The sequence below is a fragment of the Leucoraja erinacea genome, unplaced genomic scaffold (genome assembly GCF_028641065.1).
Source record: "Leucoraja erinacea ecotype New England unplaced genomic scaffold, Leri_hhj_1 Leri_518S, whole genome shotgun sequence".
Classification (NCBI taxonomy): domain Eukaryota; kingdom Metazoa; phylum Chordata; class Chondrichthyes; order Rajiformes; family Rajidae; genus Leucoraja; species Leucoraja erinaceus.
Genome location: NW_026576419.1, coordinates 90001 through 99280, shown reverse-complemented (window position 1 = coordinate 99280; position 9280 = coordinate 90001).

The following is a 9280-nucleotide window of genomic DNA, read 5'->3' as shown; positions in this document are numbered from 1 at the left end:
GAGTTTCTCCGGCATTTTTATCCACTATACTAAGCTAAGCGTCAGGAGCTGCAAGAGGGTTGAATGAACAGATGTATCTGTCAGCCTGATACGAGTTGAAGGGTGAATATTGACCCGGGCAGGGCTGTCAGGAGCCTGAACGGCAGATCACTCAGCACGTGGAATATCACAGCACTGGGGATCAATAACGAAAGGAAAGAATCGGCTCGGAGAACTCGTCTCCAATATGTCTCTCCGTCCACAGATGATACACATAGGGAGATGAAAAGGGGCTGTCCCACTGCGGCAACCTAATTTGTGAATTGAGAAGAGTTTCCTATCTAAATGGCGTCAAGTTGGGAAAAGGGGAAGTACAACGGGATCTAGGTGTCCTTGTACATCAGTCTATGAAAGTAAGCATGCAGGTACAGCAGGCAGTGAAGAAAGCCAATGGCATGTAAGTAAGTAAGTAGGTTTATTGGCCAAGTATTCACATACAAGGAATTTGCCTTGGTGCTCCGCCCGCAAGTAACAACATGACATACAGTGACAGTTACGAATGACTCAGGAAACATGAAACATTAATAATAATAAAACATTAATGATAAAACACCATCGATCCAGCATGTGAACCAACAAAATACCAACAAAATGTTGGCCTTTGTAACAAGAGGAGTCGAATATAGGAGCAAAGAGATCCTTCTGCAGTTGTACAGGGCCCTGGTGAGACCACACCTGGAGTATTGTGTGCAATTTTGGTCCCCTAATTTGAGGAAGGACATTCTTGCTATTGAGGGAGCCCAGCGTAGGTTCACCAGGTTAATTCCCGGGATGGCGGGACTGTCATATGCTGAGAGAATGGAGCAGCTGGGCTTGTACACTCTGGAGTTTAGAAGGATGAGAGGGGATCTCATTGAAACATATAAAATTATTAAGCGTTTGGACACGCTAGAGGCAGGAAACATGTTCCCGATGTTGGGGGAGTCCAGAACCAGGGGCACACACACACAGTTTAAGAATAAGGAGTAAGATGTTTAGAACGGAGACGAGGAAACACTGTTTCTCACAGAGAGTGGTGAGTCTGTGGAATTCTTTGCCTCAGTCTGGTGGCCGGTTCTCTGGATACTTTCATGAGAGAGCTAGTTAGGGCTCTTAAAGATAGCGGAGTCAGGGGATAGGGGGAGAAGGCAGGAACGGGGTACTGATTGTGGATGATCATATTGAATGGCGGTACTGGTTCAAAGGGCCGAATGGCCTACTCCTGCTCCTATTGTCTATGACACTGTGGACAACTCGATTGTAATCATGCACAGTCTTTCCGCTGACTGGATAGCGGGCAACACAAAAGCTTTTCACTGTACCTCGGTACACGTGACGATTAAAGGGCCTGTCCCATTTGCATGCGATTGCGTGCGTTTGTCGCGGCCATCCGGAAGCTGAGGTCGCGCGGAGTTCCCGCTAAATTTGCGCCAAGTTCGCGGGTGACGTCATGTTTACAAATCAGCTGGGGCGGGAGGGGGGGCCGACTGAATTTGGGCGTTGCACTGCGTCAGGCGGTGACGTCATCACGCAACGCCACGCGCTAGGCGTACGCCGTCAAGATGCTGCTTACGACCACAACGCGAATTGAGAAGGCTGTTGGCGCACGAAGATTTTGTTCCCTGCAAGATTTTCGGGACCAGCCCCGCACGACTCCGCGCTTCATAGAAACATAGAAACATAGAAATTAGGTGCAGGAGTAGACCATTCGGCCCTTCGAGCCTGCACCGCCATTCAATGTGATCATGGCTGATCATCCAACTCAGTATCCCGTACCTGCCTTCTCTCCATACCCCCTGATCCCCTTAGCCACAAGGGCCACATCTAACTCCCTCTTAAATATAGCCAATGAACTGTGTGGCCTCAACTACCCTCTGTGGCAGAGAATTCCAGAGATTCACCACTCTCTGTGTGAAAAAAGTTCTTCTCATCTCAGTTTTTAAAGGATTTCCCCTTTATCCTTAAGCTGTGACCCCTTGTCCTGGACTTCCCCAACATCGGGAACAATCTTCCTGCATCTAGCCTGTCCAACCCCTTAAGAATTTTGTAAGTTTCTATAAGATCCCCTCTCAATCTTCTAAATTCTAGAGAGAAATTCTAAGTGGGACCGGCCCCGCGCGGCCATGCGGTGCCCGCACGCCTCAAGCGACCACGAGGTCGCGTAATTCGCAAGCCAAAGTCGCGTAAGTGGGACGGGCCCAAACCTCAACTGAACCACGACTCTGTGACTCTGGCTGATTTTTAAATGCTTTGTTTTTCGGTTTCCCCGAGTTGGACCAGATGGCTGGGACTTGGGAGATCTCACCATCCCCACCTGGCCTCCAACACCTAATGGCCCAGTGATGCGACAAAATGATCAGAAGATCTCGTCAAGCGGGAGAGGTGGGAATCCATCAAACGATCACGCTTCTGAAGGACTTGTCCCACTTGGACACTGAATCCAACTACTGGACGTGAAAAAAAAAAATGGTCAGTTCGTGTTGGCTCGCCGAGTACAAGACCTCCTGCGACCCATGTCCTACTTACCACGAAAGCAGACTAAGCCTGAATGGTGGTTTCCCGCGTTGGCCCACGATGACCTGGGTGTTGGGCCGCGTGGCGTCTGTGAGTCCAAGGACCAGCCCAGCGATTTGTTGCCTCCAACGAACTTGGGAGCTCCCATGCACCTGACAACGCCCCATGATGCAAAACAGGCATGTCGAAGTCTCACGTGAGAATTGACTAACCAAGATTACAAATCGAGTGTCGGAGTCCAAGCAATAAAGTGAGGCCGGTCTGTCCGCGGAAAGAGATGTTACCTCAGTTCAGGAGAGAGCTAGACAAGATCAAGATTGAGACCGAGTCATGTCAGGCAAGCACATGGCAGAAAATGCAAGACAGGGTTGACTCGCGGAGTAAAGGCAACAGATGGCGCACAGCATGACAACGACGACCATGGGTGCATGACGATTGGGAAAAGGTCAGGGCGCTAGAGTACAGCAGTGCAACGAGTTGTTTCATCAGCAGGGTGTCATGTAACCTGGAGATAGACGCGAGCCGTGGATAGAGAGACAAGTGCGGATATAGAGAGACCGTCAACGCCCAAATTCAGTCGGCCCGATATGGGAAAGAGGTCTCCCCATCTGAGGGAGGGGTAGAGTCATTTAGTCATAAGAGCAGACAGAAAGAGTAGCAGGTCCGAACTTTGTTCATCAAGTAGGATTCATTGACGTCAACCGCCCGCGAATGTCATGGACAGATAGAGGTGCAAAGATAGCAGATTTCGATGGACGCCTCGACCGCACCAATGATTTTCAAGCATGACGTATTTCGCCCGCGTAACAAATTGGAGAGAGTGAGGCGGGGAGTTCAAGTCAATAATAGGTTCAGTTCAAAAGCCTGGGTAAGCTCCCCGCGCCAACCACGTCACGTAATGTGTACACGCGTATTGCCTTCATGGATCAGACAATGAAATGGTCGCTTTGTTGTTGTCACGCCGTAAGCAGATCAGTCAGCAGGAGAGGATAATCAGCAATTCCTCCGGCATCAGGTGATATCAGATCAAGGTATCAGTCAGATCGCCAGATGCACGTGTATAGACATAAAAGAGGTGCAGTAGAGAGGCCATTCAGTCCCTTCGAACCAGCCCGGCCATTCAATGTGGATCATGGCTGATCATCCACAATCAGTACACCACGTTCCTGCACAAGGTCCCCCCCCATATCCCCTGACAGAGATAGGCCGATAGCCGCTATCATTTAAGAGCCCTATCCTAGCAAGAGGGCGGACTCTAGAGGAGAGCAGCTCTCTTGAAAGTGTCCAGATGAATGGAGGCCACCAACTGAGGAAGAGAGAGATTCCAGAGGGAGAGAGAAGAGAGGATAGTAGAAACCAGACTCACCACTCTCTGTGAGAAACAGTGTTTCCTCGTCTCCGTTCTAAATGGCTTACCCCTTATTCTTAAACTGTGTGTGGCCCCTTGTTTTCTGATCCGCTTATCTTTAAGAGCCCCTATCTACTCTCCCTTGAAAGTGTCCAGATAAGCAGACTGAGGCAGAGAATTCCACAGAACTCACCACTCTCTTGTGAGAAACAGTGTTTCCTCGTCTCGTTTCTAAATGGCTTACGCCCTTATTCTTAAACTGTGTGTGGGCCCCCTGTTCATTTGACTCCCCCCAACATCGGGAACACTTGTTTCCTGCCTCTAGCGTGTCAAAACGCTTAATAATCTTATATGTTTCAATGAGATATCCTCTCATCCTTCTAAACTCCAGAGTGTACAAGCCCAGCCGCTCCATTCTCTCAGCATATGACAGTCCCGCCATCCCGGGAATTAACCTTGTAAACCTACGCTGCGCTCCCTCAATAGCAAGAATGTCCTTCCTCAAATTAGGGGACCAAAACTGCACACAATACTCCAGGTGTGGTCTCACTAGGGCCCTGTACAACTGCAGAAGGACCTCCTTGCTCCTATATTCGACTCCTCTTGTTACAAAGGCCAACATTTTGTTGGTATTTTGTTGGTTCACATGCTGGATCGATGGTGTTTTATCATTAATGTTTTATTATTATTAATGTTTCGTGTTTCCTGAGTCATTCGTAACTGTCACTGTATGTCATGTTGTTACTTGTGGGCGGAGCACCAAGGCAAATTCCTTGTAGAAACATAGAAATTAGGTGCAGGAGTAGGCCATTCGGCCCTTCGAGCCAGCACCGCCATTCAATATGATCATGGCTGATCATCCAACTCAGTATCCCATACCTGCCTTCTCTCCATACCCCCTGATCCCTTTAGCCACAAGGGCCACATCTAACTCCCTCTTAAATATAGCCAATGAACTGGCCTCGACTACCCTCTGTGGCAGAGAGTTCCAGAGATTCACCACTCTCTGTGTGAAAAAAGTTCTTCTCATCTCGGTTTTAAAGGATTTCCCCCTTATCCTTAAGCTGTGACCCCTTGTCCTTGACTTCCCCAACATCGGGAGCAATCTTCCTGCATCTAGCCTGTCCAACCCCTTAAGAATGTTGTAAGTTTCTATAAGATCCCCTCTCAATCTCCTAAATTCTAGAGAGTATAAACCCAGTCTATCCAGTCTTTCTTCATAAGACAGTCCTGACATCCCAGGGATCAGTCTGGTGAACCTTCTCTGCACTCCCTCTATGGCAATAATGTCCTTCCTCAGATTTGGAGACCAAAACTGTACGCAATACTCCAGGTGTGGTCTCACCAAGACCCTGTACAACTGCAGTAGAACCTCCCTGCTCCTATACTCAAATCCTTTTGCTATGAATGTGAATACTTGGCCAATAAACCTACTTACTTACTTACATGCCATTCACTTTCTTCACTGCCTGCTGTACCTGCATGCTTACTTTCATAGACTGATGTACAAGGACCCCCTGATCCCGTTGTACTTCCCCTTTTCCCAACTTGACGCCATTTAGATAGGAAACTCTTCTCAATTCGCAAATTAGGTTGCCGCAGTGGGACAGCCCCTTTTCATCTCCCTATGTGTATCGGCTGTGGACGGAGTGACTTAGTGGAGACGTGTTCTCCGAGCCGATTCTTTCCATTCATTATTGATCCCCAATGCTGTGATATTCCACGTGCTGAGTGATCTGCCGTTCAGGCTCCTGACAGCCCTGCCCGGGTCAATATTCACCCTTCAACTCGTATCAGGCTGACAGATACATCTGTTCATTCAACCCCTCTTGCAGCCTCTGACGCTTAGCTTAGTATGGTGGATAAAAATGCCGGAGAAACTCAGCGGGTGCGGCAGCATCTATGGAGCGAAGGAAATAGGCGACGTTTCGGGACAAAACCCTTCTTCAGACTGAAGAAACATTTCTTCCCTATGGCCTACTCCTGCACCTATTGTCTATTGTACTGCTTGCTAGTTGGGGATACGATGGCTCAGTTGCAACTGGGAAGAAACTGTTCCTGAAACTGAGACTGAAGAAGGGTCTCGACCCGAAACGATTATTATCTGAATGGTGGCCGATTAGGAAAGGGGGAGATGCAACGAGACCTGGGTGTCATGGTACACCAGTCATTAAAAGTAGGCATGCAGGTGCAGCAGGCAGTGAAGAAGGCGAATGGTATGTTAGCATTCACAGCAAAAGGATTTGAGTATAGGAGCAGGGAGGTTCTACTGCAGTTGTACAGGGTCTTGGTGAGACCACACCTGGAGTATTGCGTACAGTTTTGGTCTCCTAATCTGAGGAAGGACATTCTTGCCATAGAGGGAGTACAGAGAAGGTTCACCAGACTGATACCTGGGATGTCAGGACTTTCATATGAAGAAAGACTGGATAGACTCGGCTTGTACTCGCTAAAATTTAGAAGATTGTGGGGGGATCTTATAGAAACTTACAAAATTCTTAAGGGGTTGGACAGGCTAGATGCAGGAAGATTGTTCCCGATGTTGGGGAAGTCCAAAACAAGGGGACACAGTTTAAGGATAAGGGGGAAATCTTTTAGGACCGAGATGAGGAAAACATGAGTGGTGAATCTGTGGAATTCTCTGCCACAGAAGGTAGTTGAGGCCACACAGTTCATTGGCTATATTTAAGAGGGAGTTAGATGTGGTCCTTGTGGCTAAAGGGATCAGGGGATATGGAGAGAAGGTAGGGCTGGGATACTGAGTTGATCAGCCATGATTATATTGAATGGCGGTGCAGGCTCGAAGGGCTGAATGGCCTCTACTCCTGCACCTATTTTCTATGTTTCTTCCCCCCCCCTCCCCCCATACCAGTCTGAAGAAGGGTCTCGACCCGAAACGTTGCCTATTTCCTTCGCTCCATAGATGCTGCTGCACCCGCTGAGTTTCTCCAGCACTTTTGTCTTCCTTCGATTTCCCAGCATCTGCAGTTCCTTCGTAAACAAATAGCTTAGTATAGTTTAGTTTACTGTACCTGACCTGACCTAACCTAACCTTAATTTAGTTAAGCCCTGTCCCACTTAGGTGATTTTTTTCGGCGACTACAGGTGACTCAGCCGCATCCACGTGGTCGCGGGGCAACGCCTGTGTGGTCGTGAGTCGTCTCCTCAAGTCACCCAAAGAGTCGTAACGTTTATCTGGTCTCCGCTGGGTTTTATACCATAGACAATAGGGGCAGGAGGTGGCCATTCGGCCCTTCGAGCTAGCACCACCATTCAATGTGATCATGGCTGATCATCCCCAATCAGTACCCCGTTCCTGCCTTCTCCCCATATCCCCTGACTCCGCTATCTTTAAGAGCCCTATCCAGCTCTCTCTTGAAAGCATCCAGAGAACCGGCCTCCACCGCCCTCTGTGAGGCAGAGAATTCCACAGACTCACCACTCTCTGTGAGAAAAAGTGTCCGTTCTAAATGGCTGACCCCTTATTCTTAAATTGTGTGTGTGTGGCCCCTGGTTCTGGACTCCCCCCCCCCCAACATCGGGAACATGTTTCCTGCCTCCAGCGTGTCCGAGCCCTTAACAATCTTAACAATATGTTTCAATGAGATGCCCTCTCATCCTTCTAAACTCCACAGAGTGTACAAGCCCACAGCCGCTCCATTCTCTCAGGATATGACAGTCTGTTTCTCAAGCATTTTTAAATGTTCAAAATGTTTCCGCGACTGTGGGCTTGACGGAGCTTGTCTTCTCCTGACGTGGGCGCTGTTGTAGGTGACGCAGGTGGTCGCCAGGTGGACACCAGGTGGTTGCCAGGTGGTCGCCAGGTGGTCGCCAGGTGGTCGCCAGGTGGTTGCCCGGTGGTCGTCAGGTGGTCGCCAGGTGGTTGCCAGGTGGTCGCCATGTGTCGCCAGGTAGTCGCCAGGTGACGCAGGTGGTCGCCAGGTGGTCGCCGGGTGGTTGCCAGGTGACAGGTGGTTGCCAGGTGGTCGCCAGGGTGGTTGCCAGGTGGTTGCCAGGTGACGCAGGTGGTCGCCAGGTGGTTGCCAGGTGGTCGCCAGGTGGTCGCCAGGTGGTTGCCAGGTGATTGCCAGGTGTCGCAGGTAGTCGCCAGGTGACGCAGGTGGTCGCCAGGTGTCACAGGTGTCGCAGGTGGTCGCCAGGTGTCGCCAGGTGACGCGGGTGGTCGCCAGGTGATGCAGGTGATGCAGGTAGTCGCCAGGTGTCGCAGGTGTCGCAGGTGGTCGCCAGGGTGTCGCCAGGTGACGCAGGTGGTCGCCAGGGTGACGCGGGTGGTCGCCAGGTGATGCAGGTGATGCAGGTAGTCGCCAGGTGTCGCAGGTGTCGCAGGTGGTCGCCAGGTGACGCAGGTGGTCGCCAGGTGTCGCAGGTGTCGCAGGTGGTCGCCAGGTGACGCAGGTGGTCGCCAGGTGACAGCAGGTGGTCGCCAGGTGGTCGCCAGGTGACGCAGGTGTCGCAGGTGGTCGCCAGGTGGTCGCCAGGTGTCGCAGGTGGTCGCCAGGTGGTCGCCAGGTGGTCGCCAGGTGTCGCAGGTGGTCGCCAGGTGTCGCAGGTGATGCAGGTGATGCAGGTGGTCGCCAGGTGTCGCAGGTGATGCAGGTGGTCGCCAGGTGACGCAGGTGGTTGCCAGGTGTCGCAGGTGGTCGCCAGGTGTCGCAGGTGATGCAGGTGATGCAGGTGGTCGCCAGGTGTCGCAGGTGATGCAGGTGGTCGCCAGGTGACGCAGGTGGTCGCCAGGTGACGCGGGTGGTCGCCAGGTGATGCAGGTGATGCAGGTAGTCGCCAGGTGTCGCCAGGTGTCGCAGGTGGTCGCCAGGTGACGCAGGTGGTCGCCAGGTGACGCAGGTGGTCGCCAGGTGGTCGCCAGGTGACGCAGGTGTCGCAGGTGGTCGCCAGGTGGTCGCCAGGTGTCGCAGGTGGTCGCCAGGTGGTCGCCAGGTGGTCGCCAGGTGGTCGCCCGGGTGTCGCAGGTGGTCGCCAGGTGTCGCAGGGTGATGCAGGTGATGCAGGTGGTCGCCAGGGTGTCGCAGGTGATGCAGGTGGTCGCCAGGTGACGCAGGTGGTTGCCAGGTGTCGCAGGTGGTCGCCAGGTGTCGCAGGTGATGCAGGTGATGCAGGTGGTCGCCAGTGTCGCAGGTGATGCAGGTGGTCGCCAGGTGACGCAGGTGGTCGCCAGGTGTCGCAGGTGATGCAGGTGGTCGCCAGGTGACGCAGGTGGTCGCCAGGTGACGCGGGTGGTTGCCAGGTGGTCGCCAGGTGGTCGCCAGGTGGTCGCCAGGTGGTCGCTAGGTGACGCAGGTGGTTGCCAGGTGGTCGCCAGGTGGTCGCCAGTGTTCGCTAGGTGACGCAGGTGGTCGCCAGGTGGTCGCCAGGTGGTTGCCA